The sequence below is a fragment of the Mastomys coucha genome, unplaced genomic scaffold (genome assembly GCF_008632895.1).
Source record: "Mastomys coucha isolate ucsf_1 unplaced genomic scaffold, UCSF_Mcou_1 pScaffold22, whole genome shotgun sequence".
Lineage (NCBI taxonomy): Eukaryota > Metazoa > Chordata > Mammalia > Rodentia > Muridae > Mastomys > Mastomys coucha.
This window is the reverse complement of record NW_022196905.1, coordinates 138,177,637-138,183,800: the sequence shown is the minus strand read 5'-3', so window position 1 is coordinate 138,183,800 and position 6,164 is coordinate 138,177,637. Positions and strand designations below refer to the sequence as shown.

At 44.2% G+C, this 6,164-nt stretch overlaps 1 long non-coding RNA gene across 1 annotated transcript in view; it reads left to right on the top strand.

Moving 5' to 3' along the window:
- LOC116070992 overlaps positions 1–5,775 on the top strand; it is a 10,343-nt gene extending 4,568 nt beyond the window's left edge. The window contains exons 2-3 of the long non-coding RNA XR_004110660.1: positions 921–1,047; positions 5,560–5,775. This is a non-coding gene — a long non-coding RNA (uncharacterized LOC116070992). The remainder of the gene's footprint in view (positions 1–920; positions 1,048–5,559) is intronic.
- The last annotated feature ends 389 nt before the right edge of the window (positions 5,776–6,164 follow it).

Here is a 6,164-nt window from a genome sequence, read left to right as displayed (position 1 = left end):
TCAGGTAGCTCTGGCTGGCCTCGACCTTGCAGTGTAGCACAGGATAACCTGCTCCCCCTGCCTCTGCCTCCCCAGGGGCTGGGATTACAGGCATGGGCAGCCATACGTAGTTTATTTGGTTGATGTAGGTATCAAACCCATGGCTTTAGACAGACTAGATAAGTACAGTACCCTGAATCACACCCCCACTCCCCCTCTCATGTCTTCTCTCTCTCTCTCTCTCTCTCTCTCTCTCTCTCTCTCTCTCTCTCTCTCTCCGTTTCTCTGTCTCTGTCTGTCTCTCTGTCTCTCTGTGTGTGTGTGTGTGTGTATGCTTGCAGAGGCCAGAAGAGGATACTGAGTCCTCTGGATCAGGAGTTGCAGGAAGTTGTGAGCTTTTTGACGGGGGTGCTGGGAACTGAAATCTTGAAGAGCAGCAAGCACTATTTAACCTCTGAGTCATCTCTCCAGTCCCCACCCCTGTCTTTTCCAAGGACAGTTATGCATCTTTGCTTTCAGGAGTCTGAGCTGTGCTGTCCATGCTGACTGAGGTCATTCCCGCAAGAGGACCTCTGACCTTAGTGGTTGTTTCCCTTCATTACCTTTATTTATTTATTTTTTTTAAGATTTACTTATTTTATTTATGTGAGTACATTGTAGCTGTTTTCAGACACACCAGAAGAGGGCATCAGATCCCATTACAGATGATTGTGACTCATCATGTTGTTACTAGGAATTGAACTCAGGACCTCTGGAAATACAGTCAGTGCTCTTAACAACTGAGCAATCTCTCCAGGCCCCTTTATTACCTTTCACCCTTAGAATCTCCCTTCAGAGAGAAGTCTCCATGGCCTTAAAGTTTTTGTCATGTTTCTTAGGGGGAGTTAAAACCTCTGACTTTCTTTTTCATCTTAATCTTTTCCAACCTATTTCCTTTATAGCCTCAGCTATCTACAGACGTGGATGGGACAGAGTCTATATCCATGAGATTGTAACAGAAGGGGACTTGAAAGGAAGATGGCTGTAATGTCAAAAATCCCACCCAGAAAAGAGGTTGCCACATGGCAGGTAGGACAAAGACTAAACCCCAAGATTGGAGAAAGCGGCTGTTGCTTTGATACTTTTCCTGGGGTGATGCTACATCACTGTCTGTTCATCTGATAGGGAACTCACAGCCAAAGGAATGATACCACCTAAGTCCAACTTGGTTAACCAATGAGTTTATTTGAATTACTTATAGAGTATGGGTGAGGGATTACTGACAGGAGCAGGGTAACTCAAAAGACAGCTGCATTTTCAAAAGCCCATTCACATATGGTTGACTCATGAAAGCTAGAGCTCTGGAGCTCAACAGGTTGAAGCACCTCTTCCTGACAGCTTCTCTGGTTCCAGTCTCCTCAGCAGTCATTACTATGTGTATAACCTTGTGGGGGTGGGAGCTTATGATAGCATCTGTTCAGTTTCAGGAACTTCCTGAGACTTATGGGTTATTTACTTCCTGTATTGTAACCTCCACTTTGACTTTCCTGAGTTTTAGCCATCTTCCTTCTGGGATAAGATATTTCAATTAGAAGGAAATTGTTGCATATTTGGTGGCAAAATCTTCATGGAGTGAGATAGGCCCTAGTACTCAGGAGGATGAGGCAAGAGAATAAGAAGCCTGAGTTATATTAAATTTAAAACTAGCCTAGGCTCTCAAAAGAAGTGAGATGGTAGGGAGTCTTGAGGCAGAACATTTATTGACATTTCTAGGGGCAGATAAGCTTCATAGCCTTGGGAAATTGAAATAATTCAGGTCGGTTTCTGTTGTAGAAGACATTTCTAGTTGTTTGGTTCTTGGCACTGGATAATCTAGGAAGGAAAAATATTGGTTTGAATGTAAGAGTTAAACATGGGGGCATGTAGTTTCAGGATGGGTGGGTTATTACATAAAAGGTATGTCCTGGGAAGATAGCTCTTTACTATCCCTTAGGAGGGAGAGTATCTCCCAGACCTGCAAACTTTAGAACAAGCCAAACAACTGAAGTTATAAATAGTATGTCAAATGCGGCAGTATGTGTCTCTAAGGCTAGTATTTCGTAGTCGCAGGCAGGAGGATTGCTGTGAATTTCTGGACAGCTTAAGCTATAAAGTGAGATTCTGTCCTCAAAAAACTGAATCTGACTGTGTTGGCACATACATGTAATCTCAGCACATCGGAGGCTAAGGCAGGAGGAGGAGGAGGAGGAGGAAGAGGAAGAGGAGGAGTTCAGGATCATCTTTGGGGTTAGTCCATTGTTTGTGGCTAATCTGGATAATATGAGACTGAATCCCCCAAAGCCAACATCCCTCTAATTGTTTGTTTGTTAGTTGTTTTTTGGTTTGGATTTTTGAGACAGGATTTCTCTATGTAACAGATCTAGCTGTTCTGGAATTCAATTTGTAGACCAAGTTTCCCCCAAACTCACAGAGATTTGCTTGCCTCTGCCTCCTGAGTGTTAGGATTTAAGCTATGCACCACCACCACCTGCCTTTATTATTTAGACTGTAGGAGAATGTGTAGTGTCCCAAGAATAGTGCACAAATCATGACATAAATCTCATGCAAATATGTCACTGTATTTGTACTAGTCCAAAGCTTTGAGCATCAGGAGCCCTTCACCCTTGGCCTGGGCGAGAACGGCTGCAGCATCATTTGGACTTCACCAGTCCTAGCCTGCTTAGGAGAGCCATTTTCCAAGGCCAGTGCATCCTGTTTTGAAGTGGTCACAACCGGAACAGCTCTTTAACCTGGTTGTGACAGTCCTCTGCTGTTGCTGGGGTGTGGTCACAGTGTATGCAAATGTCAAGGACAGGAGGGCTGTGATGGGGACAGTGCAGGCTGGTCTTGGCTCTCTACTCAACAGAAAGAAATTTTAGCAGTGAATGCTTGTTTTATGGTTGATTTTGATCCATGGTATTATAGAGCCCAGCTGACCTATAGCCAAAAATAACCTTGAAGTCCTGATTCTCCTGTCTCCACCTCTCAGTTGTTAGGGTTACAGGCATGTAAGATCAAGACTTGCCCTAAACAAGTACTTTTCAGAGATGTTTCTCTTTGAGAAAGCTATTCACTAAGCATGCCTTCACATTTCCCTAATTTTTATTGCTCTTTTTTAAAAAAATAAGGAAATCAGTCTTTCACTGTTTTTATAACATGCTTAACAAAGGTGATTAATGATAATTTTTTGTTGTTTTTGTTTTCCGAGACAGGGTTTCTCTGTGTAGCCCTGGCTGTTCTGAAACTCACTCTGTAGATCAGGCTGACCTCGAGCTCAGAAATCCACCTGCCTCTGCCTCCCAAGTGCTGGGATTAAAGGTGTGCTCCACCACTGCCCAGCTAATGATTTAAACTTTTGTTTATTTATTTTATGCACATGAGTGTGTAAGTTTATGCACCATGAGCATGTCCAGGGCAGGTGTTGGGGTATTGAATCCCCTGAAACTGGAGTTACAATTGTGGACTGCCATCTGGGTGCTGGGAATCAAACTTGCCATGTCTAAGTTGAAGGTTTCTGTTGCTGTGATAAAATACCATCACCAAAGGCAGCTCGGGGAGGGAGAGGGCTATTTCACCTTACACTTCCAGACGATAGTCCACTATAGAGGACTTAACTCAAGCAGGGCAGGACTGAAGTAGAAGCCCATGGAAGCATGGCTGCTTACTGGCTTGCATCGAATGGCTTGCTCAGCCTGCTTTCTTATATAACTCAAGGCCACCTGCCCAAGGAAGGTGGCCCCACCTGACGTGAGCTGGGCTCTCTCACATCAGTTATTCAATCAAGAAATTGCACCACAGACTTCCCTGCAGGCAGATCTTATAGAGGCATTCTTTTTTTCAACTGAGAGTCCTACCCAAATGACCCTAGCTTGTGTCAAGTTGTCATAAAACTAAGCTATTCACATGCACTCCACAGTCTTAGCATGCATATGCTTGACTTCAATAGCTTATTCAATGGAGGAGTGGCTGGTGACATTCTAAATGCTCACAAGTTTTCTGTCATGAATGCTCTTTCAGAGTGACAGCGCCTCATTTTTGCCTTAGGTGGCTGTTTTGTCCAGACAGTGCTGACTGAGCCCATTTGGGTTAGGGGACCTCCAACCCTAGTGGTCATGTTCATTCATTAGGCCTCACAGCATTAGGATCCCCCCAAACAGGAAGAAATAGTCAAGGGTGAGAGTAATTAATTTTCTGTCTTGAACTCTTCATCAAGGTGAGTTAGATATTTGGCTTATAGTCTGCCACATATCCAAGCCAGACCCTTTTCCAGATACCAAAGCAAAGTATGCTAAGCTTAACCCTTAGCATACTAAGAATGACCATGTTGGAGGTAGGAAGCCATATTTTTTTTTTCATTTCCATGACAAAATACAAGCAAAACCAATTTAATACAGCAGTGGTTTCTGTTGGTCCACAGTTGTAGGGTGCAGTTTGCTGTGACGGCAGGAACTGGGGACCGCTGGTTACATTTCCTCTCGGTCAGGAAGGAAAGATGATTGTGATGCTCAAGTCACTCCCTCAGGCTACTCACTCTAGGACCCTAGCCCACTGACTCACAAAGCCATCGATACCCCTGGAGATAGAGCCAAGCAATCAAGGGGGAAGATAAAAGCCACTCCTACACTACAGGCTTTAAATTTACCCTGCAAATCCACACCTCTATCTTCCACCCAGATGCATGGTGGACCCCTGCTTGCAGGTTCTCTGCAGAATAAATACTCTTTGCTGTTGCATACTATTTGAGTCTGGGGCATTGTTCTTCATGAATCACAGACCTTCACAGTATTAAGTACTCAGTCTCTCTTTAATGGCGTAATCTCAATAATGGTCACCACTTCTTTTGGCCCTGCCTTGTCTGTAAGGTCAGTTTTTTTTTCAAGGTTAAATGCTTTCCCTGCCCAACAGCATATTTTAAAAACCTTGTTTCTTCAAATTTGCTCTCTTTCATAGTAGACCTGGATAAGGGCAGCTAACAGTGCCCGTACTGAAGCCTGAATGTTAACCTGTCTTGAAATTTCTTCTGCCAAACAAATTGTCCATCATCTTCAAATTCAGCTTCACCCAAGTTCTCAGGACAGGAGCAGATCGCATGCACATTCTTTACCATAATACCACACAAATGACCCCAGCCCAGTTCCTGATAGTTCAGCTTCTCCTCCCTTGTCTGTGTCTCTGTTACTATTTTTGTTTTATAAGACTGCCACCAGAATTAAGTTCTGCCTGCAGTAGTTTATGCCTCTTGTGGCCCACAAATGCATCTTTGCCAGATTCTACCCACAAACCAGTTAACAGCCTAAGAACCACATTTGTCAGGTTTATCACAGCAACACCCCCACTCCTGATACGATTTTCTATATTAGTAATGTTCTCAGTGCTCTGAAAAAATACCTTACAAGAGCACCTTAAGGGAGGGAGGGCTTACTTGGGACTGCCGGGAAGTCCATGATGGTAGGGAAATCATAGTAACAAGAGCTAGAGACAGCCAGTCCCATTCCATCTGCAGTTAGGAAACACTGATGAGTGCTTATGTTCACTGACGTTGCCTCTTACTGTTTACTTCAGGACCTCATCCCATGGAATGCTGCCACCACAGGTAAGGTGGTGGGTCTTCCCACCCCAATTATGCTGATCTACTAATTCCTCACAAACATGCCTACAACTTGTCTCAAAGGTCACCCTGCCACACATCCTGGCAGTCAATAGTAACTGTTCTAGATGATAAAGACCTTAAAAGCCCTTGAGAGTACCCGGCTAAGGCCCACAAAGAAGAGTTGTATTCCACCGAGAGAGGAAGTTACTGAATGTCAGGCATGACCAAGGGGAGACACAAGTTTGGGATCAAGCAGAAGAAGAGAAGAATGAAGAAAGATGAAGTGGAAGTGTACACCTGTAATCCCAGCACATGAGATGCTGAGGCAAGAGAATCAAGTTTCAGGTTGCTGGGCGGTGGTGGTGCACACCTTTAATCCCAGCACTTGGGAGGCAGAGGCAGGCAGATTTCTGAGTTCGAGTCCAGCCTGGTCTAAAGAGTGAGTTCCAGGACAGCCAGGGCTACACAGAGAAACACTGTTTCGAAAAACCAAAAAAAAAAAAAAAAAAAAAGAGTTTCAGGTTGCTGCCCTGGTTATTAGGAAGTTCTAGGCTAGCCTGAGCTCTCAAAAATGGGG